Here is a 22,783-nt window from a genome sequence, read left to right as displayed (position 1 = left end):
CTGATTTCTAAGGTCAATTAGAACCATGAAGCCATGTGACTTCTCTCAGAGTTTCTTTCAAAATACACATTACATATTTATTTATGTCTCAGCCTATCTTAAAGGCATTCCTGGACCATATCCAATCACAGCTCAGGCAAACAATGCAGCCACAGAAAGGCTACTTGCGTCATTTTATTTTATTTTATTTTCACATTCAAACAATACCTGGCAAATAAATAAAGGTTTCTGAAATTGTGATTGGCACAATGGTGCATGATCTGCTGCAGTGAACATTTAAGCAAAACATATACATACTTAGAGCTGAGAATGAGGTGAGAGCAGATTACACTGGCCTGTGTTTGTGAAAGGCCAGTGTTAGAAGCTGTGGATGTGTCACAAATGCTCAAAGCTACACGATTTAGCCCTCCCCTGCTCCTTCGCCTTTCCCAACACATGCTCCAGCATCAGCAACTTTCCCTCACTTTCTCCTAGATCTCCTTGTGTTTCCTCCTGTGCACTCTCACTTGGGTGACATTGCACAGCCTCCCATCTTGGCTCTTGCTTTCCTCCCCATACTTTAACTATTCAGCAGATTTATATATCTTTTGCGTTTCTGTGTTGAGACAGGGCATGGATTATGATGGTATTATTTTAGATACAGTACTTAAGAGGTGATTTTTGCTTGTTTTATTTCTTTCACAGAACCTAGGAGCGGGCTTCCTCAGACTAACTAGCTTCACCGATATCATATCAACTTTGTTTTACAACACCGTGGATCAGCCCAGGGCAAATCCTCTACTGCTGAGCTACATCCCTGGGCCCCTCGAGGTATATTTTAATATGACTCACATAGAAAAAGAGACATGTCTCAGTTCTTGCTAAAACTCTATAGAGTATTCTCAATTTTGTAGAAGACTATCTCAGGTATTATATTTTAGAAATCAAATGAATAATTTTGTGATTAAGAAGTTACTTGGGGAAAATAGAATGTAAGAATAGGACTTGGGGTTTACAGGATTTAAGAGTGGCCCAGAAACAGTGACTTAGTGACTAAATATGTCTTTATGAACTGTGCAGCTTTGTGGTTTTAATTGTTTTTATACTGTGGAGTATGGATGCTAACACTGCTGCATAGGGTTGTACCTTACAAGCAATAAGGCAATGTATGCAGGGGACTTAGAAAAAGCACCAAGTATGTATTTGAGTGCTTATTAATAATCCCACAAAGTAAGTAGTGTGAGCCCATTTTACAGGCAATGAAATCAAGCCTCTGCAACTTCAAAATATTTTCTTCTCATCCGAGCTGACTCATTGGATTTCTGTCATAAGAATGTGATAATGGATGAGTAAGTCACAGCTCTTAAGGACAACACACTGAAGAGGAAGTAAAAAGGAAACAGAGCAATTTCCACATGAGCTTTAGGTGTAGTTTACAGGACTCTAATCCAGGGCTGAGGAGCTGGCTATCATGGACATTTCCAGCAAAGTCTGGTCTTGAAGTGTGGACTGGAATTGGGTCATGAGGTTGGGTGAGCTAGAAGGTGCTCTAAGCAGAAGATGCAGAGGATGAGGGATGCGAGCCTGTCCTGCATGGAAGGGTACAGAAGCAGGGAAGACAGGGAATACTGTACTGCCATTGCACAGGCCATCCTGACTGAGATGTGGAGTCTGTGATGAGGGGACCCTGGGTTTTAAAGGCACAGTATGAATGTAGTTTCTTAAGGACAGTACAAGAATGTGTACACAGCAGTGTTTATACTGAGGCCAGCCTATCTGCACCCCAGGTGTGCTGGCTGGCATTTATGGATACTTAGGTCTGAGTTTAAATCATCTAATATATTTTTATTTGTATGTGTATTGACCTCAGGCTTGCTGAGGTCAGATATGACTATAGGTAATGTATATCCTGTAGGGAAAATAACCTTATTAATAATCAAGAGAAACACCTTTCCCACTTTCCGGGAATTCTTTTCTCAGGAAACTTATCTACATTAAGATCATATGTTCAAATATCTTTATTTCTAATGGGAAACAATCTTCATGACGTCTTATACAAAACTATTGTTCCAAATGTTTGATTCTAACCATTCTTGTGGCAGAAGATCATTTATAAACCAAGATTCTCAGGACCCCGTAGTCAAGCTTCAGAGAAATATTGATTTAAGCATCACGGTAAACTCTACTCTTAAATACAGATTATTTTAACTCTGATTACTAGTGAGCTTCTGTAGTCAGTGTAAATTTAGCATTTAAAATTTACTGAGATAATTAAAGTTAAATGATTTGGGTGTTTGATAAAACTGCAGCAAAATATCTTACTAAGTTTGAAAAGCATCTTTAAAGTAGAAATGACAGTTCACCAATTCTTTTACATGTCGCTTATACACACGTTGTTTGTATGGTGCCAGTGCATTGAGCGATACTAATGCTAATCTTAGAATCACTAGAATTAGCATTCTAGTGTGTGATGTCTAATTCAGCTGCAGGAATGAAGTCTGCCCCAAGTGACTGTCAGCGTGCTAAACGTTAGGGTGCCACGAGAGTTAGTTGCACCCACGAAAAAAGTCTCTTTCTTTATGTAGCTAAAAACAAACAAACAAAAAATAATTCCCATGATGAATTGTGGTAAGTCCTAAAGCACAGGCATGAATCACATATGTATTAGAGTTGAGACTGGCTATCTGAAATCTTCCAACCCGGACTAGCACATGATAATTAGGCGACTCAGCATAATTATTTTTCTCCAATAACTTTACATAATTTAGGAACACATCTGAGTGGTACTAACTTGTCTATCCGATTCTAATTTCAAGAAATAATGACATTACTTAGACTGCCAATTCCTCTGTGTTTTAAAAACACTTAAAACTGGATTGTATAATATACACCCATTTAACTAGAAATATTTTAGGCAATATAATATATCATAAAACACTGCAAAAGTCAAGTCAGCAGCTAAAGGATGACAGTATTTCTGAAAACATTTTATGCAGATAAAATTGAGAGAGATGAAGATTCCACTCAGACTCTAAAGCTGTTCCTCCAAAATTGTTAAGTGTGTCTTTGTTGCCTTTGAAGCAAGACATTTCATTGTGTACCCGTGACCTATTTCCCCTGTAATCTGAATTTCCTGATTTAGTATGAATAAGCCAAACATTTTAATCGGGACAGCCTGGGCACTAGATACTTGAAGGCACTAGATACTAGATACTTCTCCTCAGCCAACGGACACTGGGGATTTCATGCTCTGTGCATCCTTTCCTGAATACAGGTGACTATGGCTTCCCCTGAGAACATAATTACTCATTGCTCTTGCCTCTTCCAACATTAGTCACTTTCTTAATTCATTTCTCTTTTAAGTGTCTTTGATCCTAATAATAATATGGCAGCAGTGCTAACTATGTAATAAATCAGTGAGAGCATGGGAAATGAAATTGCTACCTCATTTTGCACACTAATACCTTCCTATTTTAAGTTGCAGAAGACAAAACGATTGGTAGTGTTTTGTGTCTCAACATAGCCTTGAAAATGTGAGGAATCCTTCAGCCAGCTCCTCTGTTGCTTGTGTTTTTGCTCTTCTCTCTACTACAGACTTTTCCTGTCCCAAGTCACGTTTTTCACTGTTTTTAAACTTAAAAAAATATATATAGTGATTTTAAATCTGGCTGGTGACAGTTCTATTAAAAAAAAATGGGGTCGGTATGATAAGGAATCTCTCCTTGCTCAAAGAAATGTGTTCTTTGATTTATTTCATGTTTCACCTGCTTTCTGATGTCTCTAAAAATGCAGTTGGTGTTAAAGTACTTAGCTGCACCTTTGAGACAATAAACTTTATCCCAGTGGCTCTCAACTTTCCCAATGCTGCAACCATTTAATACAGCGCCTCATGCTGTGCTGAGCCCCCAACCACAGAATTATTTTGTTGCTACTTCATAACTGTAATTCCGCAACTGTAGGAATCATAATATAAATATCTGTATTCTCTGATGGTCTTAGGGGACCCCCGTGAACCGTCACGACACAACCCCAAAGGGTTCGTGACCCAGAATCACTGCTTTATACTGTAGTTCTTAAGTACGGTCCTTATTTGTGTAGCGTTTTAAAGGGTCCCAAAGGTCATCTTGTGCAAAAATATAATACTGCTATTTACAGTATGAATGTGAAGGTACATGGACAGAATAGTGTGTATGTAACTTTTTTTACTTAACATTTTACTAGTGAGTTATGGTTAAAAGCATGTTCACAAAGATGATTAAATTGCCTCACATAACATTTATTTGCTAAGCATAAGTCACTAGAAAGAATTAATTTACAACATATATTTCTAAATTTATATGTAGTTATATGCCTGTGCATATTCATGTGAATACATACACATACATAACTGAACAGGCTTTTCTATTAGACTTCGGATGTTATAAATCTGTTTCTTAAAAATGAGACACCTTGGCGCAAAGATCAGCGATTGTTTTGATGAAGCTGAATTGACAGCCAAGGAACTCTTTTATTGGGAGCTGAGTCAAGCTGATCTGATGGGAAAACCAGAAACTCTAAAAAATGTATAGATGTTGGCAGCTACATTAAAGCTTTCTGAGGCTAAAGGCAGCAGTTTATCTAGCAGGTGGGCTGAGTCAAGGGACTTCCTGCCTTGACATTTTGACTGACATTTTCTGCCATCCTCAAATGAACCAGTGCCCTGCGGGAAATGGCTTTTAGATATGACCAGACTAAAATATTCCGACTGCAGCAGCGTATTTTATTGCCTGGTATTGTAGTACTTTTTAGTGCTCTTTGCCTGACACTGAGTTCATATTTTCCTCACAGGTTCTGCTAAAGCCTGTGAGGAATTGCCAGTGCAAAAGTCCAAATGCTCTCTATACTGGGTTATCTGTATGGGGAGCACCATGTTGCACTGTGAGCTCCCCTAAAGTAACACAGAGAGTTAGAATTGCTGGATGTTGAACCCAAATTGGGGTACTTAAAAAAAATTCACATTCAAAATAGAATTCTAAGTATTGAAATTTATTGCTAGGAGTAATTATAAAGCAGAATGAAAGTAAACCACAAGAACTGTTCAAATTGCTAATCAATTCTAAATCCCAATTTATATCAGATATGATACAAACATTTCTAAAGAAGTATCTAAATGTAGTGGACACATATAATAAGAAAGCATAAAATAGTTTAGATATGAGTTTTGTCATTTGCTTTGGGTGTTGTTTGTATTACCAAGATTTGTTTGTTTGTTTTTACGTACTCAGCCTCTAATAAGATCATTTTTCTGAAGGCTGGAGAAAGTGGATCAGGCCTGAACAGAAAAAGGGCGGCAGACCAAAGCCAGGGCAGGGTTGATGCTGGTTCTAGAACAGGGAGAATTTACCTGATAAGACTTGAAGCTACTTCATTCTTTCGTGATACCGAGAGGCCCAGTTATATATTTACATGGACCATGATCTAACTTTTATTCATAATTCATAAATATGGAGAAGGCATGGTTGCCAAAGGATGGTTGGCATTAGAAATATATAGCTCCATTAGTTCTCAAAATGAATGACTGCTGTTGAAAAGGGCCCTTTACATAAATGATCTTCATTAGATGAAATCTATTCTATACCAGAATTGTGAGGTGTTTTGACAAGTAAATATTTAGTTCACCTTGGCATCTTTTATATTAGGTATTCACTGGTTTCAGAACACTAATGTTTCTAAACTAGGAACTTAGAGAAAATCCAACCCAGTTAAACTGTGCCAATAAAGACATTAATATGTAATGAATTTCACACAAATATCCTTGTGGTATGCTACACAAAGATATAAAATTATGAATTCTTAAAATATGCCTGGATTTCATAATTGAGAACTTTTGAAAATGCTGATGCGAACTTCTAAGTTTATGATAGGTCTGAGGAATACAAATTATCAACTTGCTGGGTGTGAGTATATTTGTATTAGTTAGGTTGTACCTGAAAGGAAGTGACACAAAATACAGAAATAAATCGGACTTACTAGCAAAGAAACTTTACCAATATCAAAAGGTTCTGAATGAAGGTATTCCCCAGAGTTGACTGGGTCAGCAGCTTACGTCTTCTTCGTTGAGGTGGGGTCTCTGTAAATGTGCTCTGTCATTCTTAGCATCCTGGCTTATAAAAGTAAACATACAACATCTGCTAGATTTTGAATTTCAACTAAAGAATGCATAATTTTTGGCAATATCCCATGTAATATTGCTACCACAAGTTCTAATTTAACTGGGTGCTATGCATTTCTGTTTCTCAAATCTGGCTATTTTTCTGCCATTTTCCTTGTCTTCTGAAGCTAGCTTCCTTTGTGGTCACAAGATAGCTGCCTTGGTTTTTAATGTCATGTTTCATGCCACTATACAGATGGTATAAAAATGATTTTGTTGCCAAGAAGAAGGGGTGGCTCAGTAAGTAACCAACCATAGACTTCATCGAGACAAGTCTGGATTTTTGTTGACTAACAGTTTCCTCTAAGAATATGGACCTAGTACTGCAACAGGATGTAATTGACCTTGTTTTCTGATTCAGGCACAGAAAGTTGATCAACTGTTATATTTATGCAGAAGCCTCTGCTCTTTTATTGTCTGGAAACGTTAATATTTCTTTTGAAGCCCTCATATTGTTAGAGCGGAGGACTGTCCCCAACCCCCACGTCCGTATTTGGAATAATTAAGATACTTTCTGTTAAGGGCACTGAGCTGAGGACACGGCTCCTTTGCACCCTCGTCTTTCTCCACAGCACTGCCGGCACACGCACTAGCCAGCTCCCCACACTCACGCTTGCTGGCTGTTTCCCCCTGCCTAGGGCCCTTTCCTATGCTCCCTTCCTCCTTCCGCTCCCCCACCTTCAAAAGCTGTCCACACCTTCCGAGCCTTATTTGTGCTTAAAGCACTAATGGTTTTAAATGGGCTTGATAGACTAATCTGTGTTAATATTTACTTTACTAATGTGTTGGGCCTCTGAGGTAATTTAACACTTTAATCATTTCAAAAGTTCAGCCTCTGAAAACCTTTTCAGGATTGTAGCCAGTGTAGGCACCTTTGTGACACACAGCCTTCAGCTTTCCTACCACACTCCCAGGGGCAGGTAGTGACAAGAAAGGCTGTCCTATGGAACAACTCTCTGGACTTTGCTTGTGTCTAACTTGCTCTTGTGACTTCCTCCATTTCCATTCCTCCCAGCCTCACACTGCAATGCACTGGTCTCCAGGCCTTTTCCCCACCCAGCTTCCTGTCTCATACTGAGTGATTCATACATGACTTCAGTATTTATGATGATGCCCCACCCATCGCCACAGACTCATCATTTCTTGACCTTCTGTGGTGCATAAGTCTTCTCCTTTGGACTTTAGTGCCGTGCCCTAGAGCTCCCTAGTCACCCCCAGCAAGCCCTTGCCTATGTCACTACAACAGTGTCACCATCTCCTCCACCTGGAACTCTTCCCCTCTTGTATCACACAAATCCATTGGCATCACAGAGACTCTAAAACCCCAGAAAACTCAGTCTCAACTCTCTGAGACCCTCCACTGGTCCACTTCCTCCCTTCCTGACTTTCCTCTTCCATCTGTCTGTATACTTTATCTGAACAACTAAATCCTCAACTTCCTACATTTCTCCAGTCTCCATCACACTCAATCTCAATGTCAGAACATCTATCTTGATTAACACCTGTATGTCTGAGCCTACTAAACACAGCTGCACCACTCCCAGAAGGGCCTCCAGGTCACTCTACAATATAAAGCATCACTGGGTGTGGTAAGGAGTTTAGAGTTCAGCTGTTCTCTGATTCCATCCCACGCGGGAGTTCTTAAGAAAATAACATGACCATACTATGCTCTCTTTGCTTGAGCATAAGAGAAGCAAATCATAACTAGACATGTCCCACAGGTATGTTATGAATAAACATGCTAACATTTACAAGCTGCTTAGAGTTGTATATAACTTGAATAAACAATTTTTTTTATCTTTCTCCTTTGTTTTCTGTTTAGATTGGTGAACCATTCATAGTTCTAAATCTTCTCAATTTCTACATGTCTCAGGCTCCATTACTGTAGTAGATCATCTGATTCTGAGTATGAGGACAAAGGTTGAAAACTCCTTTAAATCATCTCTCTCTACAAACCTCTGAGACATTGAGATAAGCAATGGCTTTGTTTTGGGATAGGATTTCCAGTGCACTGGTAACAAAAGCAAAAACAGACAAGTGGTTATGTTAATTAAACTACATAGGTTCTATACAGCAGCCAAGGGAAGAGACCCCTACAGGGAGAATTTGCAAACTCTGTGTATGTGTATATGCATAAGAGTACCAGATGAAGGGTTAAGTTGTAAAAGATATACAAGTGCAATTCAGTATCAAGAAATTAATAGTTTCTAAAAGTGAGGAAAAGACCCGTACACATTTCTCTGAAGAAATGACCAACATGTATTTGAAAAACTGTTCAACACCACTAATCATCAGGGAAATGCAAATTAAAGGGACAAGAAAATATCATTTTACACCTGCTATAATAACTCTTAACGAAACAAAAGCTAACCAGGGTTGTCAAGGATGGGAAGAGTAGGGCGGACCTGAATGCTACTGATGAGAATGTAAACTGATAGTTATTATGGGAAGCCGCATGGAGGTTCCTCTACTTTTGCAGTGGAATTGATGACTGCAGACTCACAGTTGAGAGACAGAAGGCTTCTGTGACAACCCCCACCTCCACCCAACCCTGGCCCCCTAACAAAGTAACAGCCTAGACAGGAAACCATCAAAGAGAACTCTTGAAAATGGTGATAAGTGTGCTGAAGTGTAGCGCCTCACAACTGATGGCTTCTAGCAGGTGTGCAGGTTGGGAAGGACTCAGTTTCTCTAAGCAGCTGGCCACCAGGAGTTTGTCCATGCCCCAGTGAATATATGAGGCACAAAACTGGACTTGTTTTTGTTTGTTTGTTTGGTTGTTTTTTTTGTTCTGTTTTTTCTTTTTCTTTTTGAGGGAAGAGGTCACAGAGTGGAGGGGCAGACGTGGGAGGATTGGGAAGTGAGAGTGATTGGCATGCCTAACATGAAATTCCCAAATAATCAATAAAAATATTATATTTAAAACAGAATTACTATATGAGCTAGCAATCTCATGACTGTATTCCTAAACGAATGATCAGTATGTGAGCACTGCAGAGACAAACACACTTTGTTCACTGAAGTGATATACATAATTGGAGTATATTAAATGAACCTGTGTCCATGCAGATACATGGATAACAATGTGATTTGCAGTCATAGTAGGACGCTACAGTGGTGCCAAGAGAAAAATAACCTTTAATTTGCAGCAGCTTGGATGAGTGTGGAGGGCATTCTGTTGAGTGAAATAAGGGAGGCACAGAAAGACAAATACCATGTAATTTTATCATATGTGCAGTTCAGAATAAATTCTCAGGTAGAGAGTAGTAATACACCTGCAATCCCAACTCTTAGTTTTATTTTAGCTGTTTTGTGCTTTCCTTTTGCTGTGATAGAGCACTGTAACCAAAGCAACGGAAAGAAAGCGTTTACGTTAGCTTATGCATCCAGAGGGATAAGTCTGTTGTGGTGGGGCCTGTAACAGCTAGTGATAGGCCTTGTGTCAGGAACAGGAAGCTGAGCAGTCACTTTACAGCTCAAGCACCAAGCAGAGAGGCCAAAATGGAAGTGGCACAGGGTTCCTCGTCTCAAAATGTGACCCCAGGAAATACTTTCTCTGGCAAAGCTGTACCTTCTAAACTCCTAGACAACACCGACAATGGGGACCAGGAGCTACCTGAGCACCCACGGGGTGATTCTCAGTCAAAGCACTGTATTTGTTTTTATCACTGTATGTTTTTATCGTGTGTGTCTACCTCCTGTTGTTACTGGATTATTGAGAAATGATGAGGTGGTGGTAATTGTGAGGCGAGTATTAACACTCAGAGTCAGTTCTGAAGGAATCCAAGCTTTAGGATTTGTGCTTTATCTCAGCCTCGGCTGAGCCCGGGCTCTTGTGATTTGTATGGCCATATATTTGTATGCTGGTTTTCCTGCTTTTTTTTTTTTTTGTATGGTAGTGAATTGGTTTAGTGTGAATTACCATACTGTTTCCTGTTTGCTTTGCAAGGGAACTAGCCCCAAAGAGTTCTACTCTGATCAGGTCTCCCTTCACCATTCCAGCCACAGTACTTGTCAAGGTCAGAAATGATCTCTGTGCAGTCAAACCAGAAGCCAGTTCTTACTATTCATCCTAATTAGCGTCTTAGGAAGTTTGCAAAGTTGATGATTTCTTCCTCTTTCAATCCTGTTCGCTGGATTCTGCTTTCTCTCTTTCTGTCTCATCTCTTAGTTTTTCTTGGCCTCCTTTGCTGAATTCTCCTCATTTACCAGCCTCTAAAATATGAAGTACCTCAAGATACTGTCCTTGGCTATGTCTTCTCATCATTCTTCACCGGTTCCCAATTTATGGCCTTACCTAGCATGTGGGCATTAGATTTTACATATTTGTCTATCACTCCATAAATTATATTTCAGTCCAAATTTTCCTCCTAAGCTCTGCCTCCATAGCTGTATGCTATTTCTTTGTCTCTAGGTCAGCATTTAAACAGTTTTTCAAACTTACCACATTTAATTGTCCTTTGTTGCCCCCCCCCCCCGCCAAAGGCTGTTCTTTGCCTCAGCCTAAGCACAATTTCTAGTTCCTCAATAAATGAAATAGTTCTTACCCCCTTCTGCCTTTTACAACACTTCCAACCCACAGACTGTCCTGCTGGTTTTATCTTCAAACTATCATGTCTACCATATCCAAAGCTCCCACTCTGGCACAACCCTGTTACTCTTTTTGTTTGTTTGTTTGTTTTGTTTTTCTCTCCATTTCTGTCTTTGCCAAATTAGTCACATTCATGAAGAACAGCCAGAGTCTTTAAAACCTGGAGTCAGGCCATGCACTCCTGCTTACCCTCTGCCCTTTTCAATTGGAGTCACTTGTCTTCAGGCAGCTGAAGAGCTACTGTGGTGGGTACCGCTTTCTTTCCTCACCCAGGGAGAGCTGAACTGACAATGAAAATTTTGGGAACACAGGAATATATTTGGTGGGAGAATAGATCCAATTATAGAGGCTGAAAAATACAATGAAAAAACAAAACAAAACACAGGACAAGAAGGAACGAAAGGAGTAGTGAGTCCTTTCAAAAGTTATAAGGCTAACTACGAAAAGAAGGCTTTGAACATGATCACTGGAGTTTGTGCTTTGTGGATCTTTTATGATGACAGCTTCACTGGGAATAGGACAGCTTCCTTGGGAAATAGGAGGAAGACTGACTGATAAGAACCATGAACACAGGAGGCCATCAAAACATACACATACTATTTAAGCCACACTTTTATCCACAACTCTAGCTCTGAACTGGATATTTGAATTCCTGGACACATCTCAGTCATGGTCTTTATAAACATTTGCCATCCAATATGTCCAGTAATGTACTCATTTCATTTTTTTTTTTGGCTTGGTTCTTCTTACTCATAAAAACAAACAAACAAAAAACTAATATCAAATATTCAGTCTTTACAAGAGTTCCCATCATGTCAAACACCACCAATGCCTAACTTTTTAACAAGAATTGCAAACAAACCTTGGGGTTCGTTCTGGTTCTTTCCTCTCACCTATCTATAAGCTGTGGGTGCTGAATGCAGGCCCTATCGCTGCTGCCCCAACCCAGGTGTTTACCATCTTTGCCAAATACCAATTAATACACTCCCAATCTGGGTGCCTTGCCTGAGGCCCGCCCATCTCTTTCAAGTCTAAAGTTGTTATTTATCTTTCAGTAGAGTGTTCTAGTTTAAAAAAAAAAATGAAAAAGCACAACCCCTTAGGATAGTGACTGAAAATTGGCTTTTACCTACTGTTTAAATCTCAATCGTCACAGTCCTTTACATGTATTAATATAATTATACTGAAATATGTTATGTGGGTCATGTATATACTCTCCTCACATTCCTATTCAACGGATATGCCCTTCAAAGTTCAAGAAGTCTCCCTGACACTTACTAAAATGTCAATGTAATCTCAAACCGTTTGGGGAAAAGTTAGCCACAATGCTTCATTTAACAGTCTCTTTGTTCATTCTCATGTTTCCTCTACAAAATATGTATTTCCAATATTAAATATTATCTTGTACACTTCTCCAATATAACTGACCTGGCTTTTACTTGCTATATTGTAGAACGGATGTTTAAAAAAAAAAACCCAAAAAATCAAATGCTATATTGCAGAATAAATGAAAGTAAAATGAGAACGGGTGGGGACAAAACTGAGGAAGGTTCAAGATGCATATCATACCACCTACTCCTCTGCCTTGCATAAGCCACACAGTTGGCACCATTTTCTTAGCAGCCAATGAAGCACAAACTTTGTCAATTATCCAGTTCCCAGTACCAATGAGATAAAAAACTAAAGCCTATTAACTTCAACTGTTCTTGCAAGAAAACTGTAAAAAGGAGTTTCTATTGAAATTCTCCTAAGGAGAACCTGGGATGAGATTCTGTCTGTTTCGTTTTGTTTTTGAGATGCACAAAAGTGCTTTATTACTCCTGATTGGATTTGCTAAAGCTGGCTGTTCAACAAAAAGAATTTAAAGGCCTAGTGCTAATCAACTTTCTGATTACTCCCACCAGGATTTCATGTAATTTTTCTCATGTCTGTTTCCTCCTACGTGGAGTTTTACCAAACATGAAGGATGACATTCTTAGTGATTGTTGAAAGATTCTATTTCTACTTTCCTATCAGTGTTCACATGCAGAATTGGTACTGGCAGGTGTTACTGTGCAAACCGCACAGTAATCTTATAAAAATAATCTTTATGAAACCACTGAATATTATCAAAGCACCAAAGCTGCAGGGTACTTCCTAGACCACTCTTAAGTCCTGGGTAAACACTGTTATACTGAAGCAATCATGTATAATGATATCTAAGAGCCACAATAGTAGTTGAATTTGTATCCTTTAGAAAACCCTGAATATTGTTCCTCCTTGAGTTAGAGTGTTTATTTTAATTACATTTCTTGTATGGGTTTGTGGAGTACAGTATGACAGTATTTGCTGGCAATGTGTGATGATTAAATCTGCGTAGTTAATATTCCCAACTCCTTCAATATATGTTAGAATTTTAAATACTTCTTAAGTAAACTTTAAAAGAGATTTAATTACTGTATGTATACATGTATATGGGCGGTTTTGCATGGATATATGTCTGTGCGCATGTGTGTGCTGCCCATGAGAAGTTAGAAGAGCGCACTAGATTCTCTGGAACAGGAGTTAAAGCCTGTACGTATGTGCAGGATCCTCTGGATAAGGAGCCATTGCTCTTCGCTTCTCAGCCATTGAAACAACCCTGTTTAAGCTCTTAAAGTGTCTGGTCGGACATCTGTCATTTGAGTGTTGCTGGGAAGACTAGATTTCAGGTCCAGATACTGACTTCTTCATGTTCTTATCCCTATCCCACTTAAATAAAACTTGTGCATACAGGAAAGTAGCTAGATGAGACACGCTGCAGTTCCTAGCCTTTTGCTTCTGGTGTAGAATTTTTATGCTCGTTTGTAAGACTCAAACACAAGCTCAACATTACCTGCAGGTACTGTTTACAAAGATGCTGTCCCTAACCCTGAGTGCTTAAAGCTGAAGAGAGTGACAGGTTTGGGGTCTGAAGGATATCAGTTTAACCAAGGAATCTTAATATTACATGCTAGTAAGAAACTTAGATGTTAAAATCATTACCTCCTATTTATAAGATTTGATAATATGAAAGCATTTCCATCTTTACATTTATCAATAAATATAACCCCTGAGGTACATGAATTATATAAGAGGATGTTTTTTCTTACTAGATATGATGTGTCTTTCACATTTACATATAGTATTACAATAAATAGGCATGTAAATTACCTAGATATGTTACCACATTGTCCAGATCTCAAGGCATATCTGATCAATCACTTATAGGAATGCTATCAAGTCTAACAAAATTATTCCCAGAGAAGGAGAGGACAAGGTGATTGCTGAAATACTGAGTGGCTATATCTCTACAACTATAGGAAGCAAAACATATATCTATATCTATATCTATCTATCTATCTATCTATCTATCTATCTATCTATATATATATTATCAAAGAGCTCACTGATGAACAGAAGCTTGTGGTACTTCAGAAGACTATGCAAAACTGAGGTAGATTTGCCCTCAGCACCACCAGACACCAGCGGAAAAAGGCTGTGTCTGAGTCCCCATACTTTTTTTCTGAGCCATCAGCTATCACGCTACCCCTCGTCCTAACCTACCATCCTTAAAGTGTCCACACGAGCTCTAACATTGTTTCCCCTTACAGCTAACTTTGGGTGTGGTTGCTTCAAAGTCTGTTAGAACACGGCCATGCACTTGTGTAGTCAGGGGCTTGGGAAGATTACCACAAACCTGAAGTTTTCCAGGTAATATGGAAGTATATTCTATAGCTACATTGTCTCCATTTTTTTGATAGTTATAAAATATTTTAGAGAAGACTTTCTATTACTATGAGTTTTATATATAAATAAGACTAAAATAAACATCCTACTCTTAGTTTTCTACTCTATAAGCCACATAGTAATGGTTGTGGTATAATTTATGATAATACAATAAGAAGTAATCTCAGTATTTGATGGGCAAAGTAGATTCATCATGAGTTTCAGGGTTCATAGAGAGACTCCTTCAGAACACAAAATACATCCAAATAAAACTAGTACAAAACAATGAAAGATTTAGAAGTGTCACAAGAAAGAAAGGAAAAGAAAGAAGGAAAGGAAGGAAGGAAGAGAGAGAGAGAATTTTTTTTTTCTGGAGAAAATAGGAGTCCTGTCCTGCATTTAACCAAAACTGTCCTGATTACAGATCAACAAATATTTCAGAGGGTTCTGAGAAATTCTCTTAAATAATGATTGCAAATATTCTTAGCATGAATGCTTTTTGTTATTCACTGTCTTTTAACTTTATTTAAAAAGTTATTTATTTCTTATGTACATGTGTATGACCTTATCAATAAATATAAAACATTTATTTATTTAATATGTACATGTGTGTGTACATAATGGAGCCAACATAGGTCAAACAGGACATTATATTCCCTGGAAGTAGACTTACAGATGGTTGTGAGCTGCCATGTAGGTGTTGGGCGCCAAACCCAGGTCTTCTGAAAGTTGAGTTAGGGCTCTTAAAAACTGAGCTATCTCTCAAGCCAATATTTATTTACTTTTTAATTTCAAAAATGAAAAAAAAAAAACAGAAGGAATGTGTATGGTATTCCAATCTGTTTAAGTTGAGTGTTAAGATATGTATAATTCCTGCCTAAAACTTCCTGGTAGGGCCCCTGAGAGGCAGCTAAGCAAGCACACCGAGAGGCTGACACAGATCCTTGCCCTACTTCTGTCACTGACCACCTGCTGTCTTAAGGCAATCTTTCTGACTCAGTCTTGTTGCCCTGAAAAACCAAGGACTTGGAGCAGATAGTGGTTCATGGCTTTGAGTGTCCCTGCTCCTCTGTGTAGCAGCTGCAAGAGGTCCCTCGGTGGCCCACTCAGCCCCGAGCTCTGAGAGGCAGCCCGAAGTCCCAGGAAGCAGCTGAGCAGGGGAAGCCAAAGGCTTCTTCGCACGAGGAAGCCTTGGTTCTACTCTGCCCCTCAAACAGACTATTAGTGTATGGTCTGGAGCATTGACATCTCAGGAAATCTGACTTTTTACTGATAAAACTAGAACAACACAAGCAGTTAAAGATTATTTTTTTAAATTAAATCAGACAGTATTAGTAGCTCTAAATATGATGACTGGTTACGAAGTAAGTGCCCAGTTAAAACCACTCATTTTTTTAAAATTACTCATTTTTATTTTACGGGCATTAGTGTTCTGCCTACATGTATGTAAGATGGTGTTAAATCCCCAAGACCTGGAGGTACAGACAACTGTGGTCTACCATGTGGATCATGGGACTTGAACCCAGGTCCTCTGGACAAGCAGCCAGTGGTCTTAACAGCTGAGCCCTATTAGAGCTTCAACAAGAAGATGATCAACCTATCGGTAATGAGGTGTGGTTAGAGCTTAAAGTACCACCCTGAGCTGATTTGTTTAAAAAAAAAATAGGAAAGTCCCAGACCCAGAATAATATTTAAAAGTCAACCAAAATAACCTGTCTGGTGAGTTTACTCCGTGATTCTTTTACTTAATAACAATCTTCTAATAAACATGCCATCAAGCTGTTTGAGCTGTATTAATGTAATCTAGGCCAAGCATGCTACCCCACAACTTTATGAAACTTTCATGCCCTGATGAGGTTTCAATGGAATTTACTTCATGTTTTCATTCCTTTGAAACAGACTATGGGAGAGTTCTTTTTGTTATTCTTAGTTCTTAACGGTAACATATATTACATCTCCTTGTTACTGTCCCAAACTTCATTACATAAATTATATTTTAAAAATAACACAACACAAAATCATTCCTAGGTAAGAGAAACACAATAAAAAAGAAATATAAGTTCTTATTTTATTATTTAAATAGCATTACTTTACTCCAAAGAGAAGTGAAAGAAAAGAAATTCTCCAAATCTGGAAATTGGAGTACTATGATCTGTTTTTAATTAGAACAGGGATATCTATTTATTTTGGCCCTAGAATTCCCATGGGAAGTTTAAATTTCCAACACAGAGATTTTATTTCTTTGCTAACAGTTGTCACCCTGATGGAAACTGATGATTTTCAGAGCCCAAAGATAACACACACATAAGTAAACTAGTGTTTCTTTTTTCCCCTTATAACTTAAAGATGGGACTTTTGTATATAGAATACTTCTTACTGTAGGATCCTCTACAGTAAATGTTAATTAGCTCAAAATGACATTCTGGGTCAACCAATGTTAAAGATAATCTTAGGAATTATGAAATCTATAGTTAAGAGTTCTGAGCATAAATTTTAAAACAATATTCCCATGAGGCTGGAGAGGTGGCTCATTGGTTAGCTTTTCCAAAGGGTGAGAGTTCAGTTCCTAGCATCCACATCAGGAGGGTCACAACCACCTGTAACTTCAGCTTTGACCATCCAAAGATTATGACTTTCTTGAGTACCTGCATGCACGTGCACACAACCAAATACAGTGGTGAATAAATGCACATAACTCAGAATAATAAAACCAAACTTTGTACTATCTCTTCCTAGATTCTGGGATTCTCTTCGCTTCTGAGATGTGAGAACCTGTGTGATCGATCTACAGTGCCGGGTGGAAAATAAGAAGTTTTCTTCACAGTACTGGGTGAGTCACATGGTTACTAGGAAGTAATTTACAGTGACTTATAACTCTTGCATACTTCTATGCTAAATATCCCCAAACCATGAAACTATTATTCAGATTTATTTATTATAAAATTCAACTCAAAAAGTTTTTAGGAACAAGCTAACTTTCTGTCTCCACTGTTTTACTCTGTGTAATACTTTGTTGGTGGATTAACTTTCATGGGACTTCATTTACTTGAAAGCTATTTTGAAGAAATGAATATCAAATTTACATACAACTTTCTAATTATTTGTCTTAAGGCCCTACAGATCTGCAGTAAGGAAAGACACAGGGGACTTTACGCTGTGCAGGGGACCTGCTGTGAAGGTGCTAGCTGAAATGCAGTGTTGTTACGTTGAGTTCTTACCTGTTCAACTTTGCACTTTAGTGAGTGGAGATGAAAGTAACTGGTGGAGCTGGAGGTTAAGACAGAGCCAAAACCCTGTCTGTGGCTGGAAAAGTTCCACTTTCTCCCCATTTTACTCTTAAACTTGCCAAGCCTTGTTCACTTTGGCTTTATTTTTTTTTAAAACGCATTTCTGGTGAGTGAGGAAAGGTTTTGTACTGTGTTTTCAATGACTCACCCAAAATAACTCCATTGAATTTGTAAAGGGTCCCATTCTGAATGTAGATTTTGTTTGTTCTGCAGTGGGCATGAAGTAGCTGCAGGGAAGAGATTAGAGACGGGAAATGTGGTGGGAGAAGCCCGTATAATTCATATTTTTTTTTCAGGAGCAAGCACATGTCAAAGAATTGATTTTCTTAAAAAAAAAAAAAAGCCTCTGTGTGTGTGTGTGTGTGTGTGTGTGTGTGTGCATGTGCGAGTGTGTTCAGTACACACGCTTATGAATGTTCACATGCAAAACAACCATTCTGAATCCTGTACTCACATAGCCTTTTCAATCTATCAGTATTAGACAGATATGTGTTATATCCAGGCACTGAGATTTCTTTCTGTCATCACCATAAAATGTACAAAGAACATTTTATATAGAAACACGTAATTGTAAATTTATGCAGAGTGAATTTTTAAAATTCTAACTGGTTTTAATGAAAAAAATAATCATATATAAAACTATTTAATCCTATAAAAACTACAGTTTTTGGAAATATCAAGTTAGAAAAAAAACGTGAATCAAAAAAAAAAAGGAACACATTACAGGGTGTTAACATTTGAGAACTTAAGACATTATCTTGTTTTGTCACATACTGCAGAAAAATTCCTAGTATCAGCAAGTGCTGGCACAGAATGAGCATTGAATGCAGACCCATATACTTCTGCAAAATCTTGTATGATTCAAAGTGGCTGAGATCTTTAAAAGCCACATTTTAGGGTAAGACTGAAAACAAGAGGAAGGGAGAGAAGGAGAGGGAAAGAGACAGGGAGGGAGAGGGGAAGAGAGAGAGAAAAAGAAAGAGAGTAAAACTTGAGAAACTAGGCTTTGCAGACTAATTACAAATATTTTAGCTTTCCCATATAGAGTTTCCATATGTCCACTAGGAATCCCAAAGCCTCCTGTAAGTGACTTTATGAAATCATGAAACAGATCAAGGGAATTATACTCATTCTCTTACATAATCTTGCTTCTCCATTGTGGATAAAGAATAGATGGGCATTCTTACGTATTGCTGAGAAACAGGAGAGAACTGAGTCAATGAAAAAACAAAAACAAAATAAAACAAAACAACTGGCTAAAGATTCACTGTGGAAAGGGTAAATCTATTATTATTCAACAAACATGAAGTTGTGACCTTAAAACAAAGGATAAATCCAGCAAGCCTCCAATGTATATAACATCAGAAAGTATACAATTTGGTAATATTTGACAGTAAGTTTTATTTCTTTATGCACAATAAGAGGCATGGTGGCACACACTTGTAATCCCAGCACTCAGAGAGGCAGAGGCAGGTGGATCTCTGTGAGTTTGAGGCCAGCCTGGTCTACAAAACCAGTACAGGACAGCCAAGGCTACATAGATAAACCCTGTCTCGAAAAAAAAAAAAATATGTACAATAGTTAGAAATACTAAAACAAAAACAATGATTAATAGTATCTTCATGTAATAAATCAAGAACTGATCAAAATCAGACTAACTCATTTTCAGAAGGCTTTATTATACTTGTTTTATAAGTAAATCATTAGGTGTTTCTGAAGACTTATTCTTATTGAGTGCCATTTCCCTTCTCTTTCGTTCTTTTTGGAAATTTTCCCCCTGCTATGATGGGAATGTTAATAGATGTTGAGGGAACTACAAGGTTTTCTTTTGAACTGTATGGCAATGTCATATGAAATTTATTTTGAGGAATTCCCAAGCCTTTAAGATTGGGATGAGACGGAAGAGAAATGGAAAGTTGGGAACTGTAGTAATACGCTATGTAGCGTTTTCCCAAGACAGACAAAAAGTATTTGATACAACTGCAATTCTGCTACTCAGAATAAAACTGCTATTCTGAATAAAACGCTGGTTATATAGATATAAATGAAACAGTATCTTAAGTAGAGCCAAAAGGCCTCAATTTAACTACAGTAAAAATAAATCTTGTTATCTAATTTTTGAGGCCTGTGTGATGGTTAGTAATTTACATCATATCATCTATCACTTATTATTAAAGCTTTTCTACCTAAAATTTTGTTTTTTAAACACAGTATTTTTTCTGTTCTATGCTGAATTTATTATAATTTTAAGAAACATCTGCATGAAAATGGAAATAGAAACAATTCATTACTATTATAATACTTTCTCCATATTAAATTGACTTATTTTGTCTCTTATAACATAATATATTGAATATCTATTTCATTTGTGTAACCTTCACACTAACTTGGGAAGTTAGTTATAATTGTGATTTTACATATGAGAGAAGCGATATCCAAAGAGGAAACATTCAACTTTAGTCTGATACCAAAGGCCTGCTAGTTTCCACTCTATCTTGTTAGGTGAAATTGTTTATATTAAATATAACTATGATGTAATATAACATAATAATATAATATTAAATATAATTAACATATTTAATATTTCTCTTCTTCATAAGTATCAATGACATAGACAATATTATTAATGTAGAACATTAGCAATGCAGATTTTGCAGCTGGTCTAGCCTAAAGTCATTGCCTGGAAACAAGCAAATGCCTAGATTTTCCTCAGGTTTAGCATTCACTACTGAATAAATCAAATACTTTGGGCATTAAAAATAGCCTCAGAGTTGGCAACATAAATCCTTAGAATAGCATGCTGCCTATGATTTTATTCTCAAGGAAATACACCTTTCTCATTCTCCATTAAGTTTTGTAATGCAAAATAATTCTCTATTTTTAAGTTTTGTACCACCATAGATTCCCTAATTGCTATACTCTATTCTAGTACTTGCTGGATTTACTCCCTTTTTGTTTTTCTGACTGTGATGGAAGGACTTGTAAATATAAGCTATACTTCATTATTGCCTTTCCCAAGAATTCTTTGCTCTTTAAAAATGCAAACAAAACTAATTATTAGATAATTTGCACTGGAGGTAAAACACACGGCACATCCCTAGTCTGTCTCATGTGAAGACAAACAATAACAGACATCTTACGTCAAGGCTAGTCAGTATTCCATGTAGAATCAGCATCGTATTACAGGTACAAGAAAGAGATGATAACATTCCACAGTCTCTCATGATTACAATGTGGCTGGTAACTAACATACTGTCTGGACCTGGTCATATTATTTGCTGCATAATTCACTTCGCCAATAAATGGCGTGTACATTCTGTTGTATAAATCAGAGGGCTGTAAGGAGGATAGGATTGAGGCTGGCAGAACCACAGAGTGAAGAAATGGTGGATCAGCTCTCCTGTGCAGGTAGCAGGCAGAACAGGAATGAATTAAACGACGAGGATTTGACAGAATGGAAGCTGGGGACAGCAGGTGGATGGGACAGGATCCAACAAGGCCCTGGGTAAAACTGAAACTGTGAAGGCAGTGTACTGTACAGCATTTGGCCAACCCTCCCAACAGTTCTCCAGGCACCTCCTTTCCATCTGCCTCATCTTCCCGTGGCAGCTCCTTTGGAAGGACACAAAAGAGTTAGCTTCATCCTTAATCGAGAATTCCTGATAGTCTAAGATACATTCATAACTAACAGATCCTTTACTAGTGAAAGGTCAAGCTACAGAGATGCTACCATCACCCTCTGGCATTTCCCTGTAAGTCTAGGAGGGCCAGGATAATACCATGATGGCTCTGGGAAGCCAGCCTGGGTTGTGGATTTGATCTTGGGATACTGATAAACCATCAGGAGTTGTTGCTTCCAACGATAAGTAATGATGTACTGGGAACTATCAAACATATGACCCACCTAGAAAAAAAAATAGGGCCAAAGACAGGAAGTTCATGGTGGTACTTTAAAGGTGTACGGCCTATGTGAAAGGGTCTGCACAGAAAACCAGGTACCACCTCATCCTAAAAGTCCCTCAAACTATATCCTTTGGTTACTAACACACTTATTTAAGTTAAACTCTTATGAGTTGTAAATGTCTATTTCAAGTGGAAAACTTCTTCCATAAAATATTATTTATGTAAAAATGTTCATTTTAGTGAAGGTAAGACGGAAACAAAAAAGTATTCTAACTTTGTTGCAGAGGTCAGCCATGCATAATAAAATAGTGGGAGCCATCTACGTTATAGATGGGAGATAGCTCAGAAGCATTTACAGAGGATGTTCGCTGTTTGATGTCACACTCTGCCTCATTCTGGATAGACTCTGATTCTTTTTTCCTCATAAGAGATGAAACTGTGATAAAGGAGTACGCGGAAGCTCACTTAAAAGAATGTTTCCGAAGTGTGACACTACCTTCTGGCTCCCACATCCCAGCAGTTAGCTCTGTCCACATTCCCCGGGCCTTACTTTCTCCACTCCCCTTCCTTTTTCCGTCTGCAACTCCCATGTGCTAAAGCCACTCTTAGTGCATGCCCACGCCTCACACAGCCAGGACACACGCGTGTCTCAAGGTGCACGCGGCACTGGGGGAAGCTCTTAGGCGTGGACAGTACAGCCCCCACGCACTTTCGTCCTTGCCCAATAGCTCAGGCATCCCACACTGGGGCAAAGCCTCAGAGAACAGGTCCGCGGAGCCCAGTCACTTGTGCTGCACGCGGGGGCGTTTTATGAGACTTGGCCTTGGCACTTTACCTCTATTTCTGGCCGAGCAAGGAGTTGAGCGGAGGAAAGGCTACGGGCAAACAAACAAACAAATCTGGCTCTTTCCAGAGGCAACCGCGAAGGGGCGAGTCAGCTCCCAGCCCTTGGGGCCGAGCCAGCCCCGCCTCGACTCCCCGCCTCAGCGCCCCGGCAGGACAGCCACCGGAAGGGGGCGTGGCCTCGCTCGTGGGCGGGGCGCACGGCTGCGAGGGGCCGGACCCTGCCCGGCGGGGGCGCGGCTAGGGCGGGGCGGGGCGGGGCCT

At 38.7% G+C, this 22,783-nt stretch overlaps 1 protein-coding gene across 7 annotated transcripts in view; it reads left to right on the top strand.

The window, feature by feature from the left end:
- The window catches only part of Itprid2 (ITPR interacting domain containing 2), an 82,441-nt gene that overhangs the window by 21,709 nt on the left and 37,949 nt on the right, over positions 1-22,783 (top strand). For 6 of the 7 annotated variants that reach the window (XM_055600636.1, XM_055600638.1, XM_055600635.1 and 3 more), the window contains 2 exons: positions 685-810; positions 17,223-17,316. The gene's annotated coding sequence lies outside the window, so the exon portion shown is untranslated. The remainder of the gene's footprint in view (positions 1-684; positions 811-17,222; positions 17,317-22,783) is intronic. The other variant, XM_055600634.1, reaches the window with a different exon arrangement.

This window comes from Psammomys obesus, unplaced genomic scaffold (genome assembly GCF_907164565.1).
Source record: "Psammomys obesus unplaced genomic scaffold, mPsaObe1.curated_primary_1811, whole genome shotgun sequence".
Classification (NCBI taxonomy): domain Eukaryota; kingdom Metazoa; phylum Chordata; class Mammalia; order Rodentia; family Muridae; genus Psammomys; species Psammomys obesus.
The sequence above is the reverse complement of the archived record's forward strand: the minus strand, read 5'-3'. Positions and strand labels throughout refer to the sequence as shown.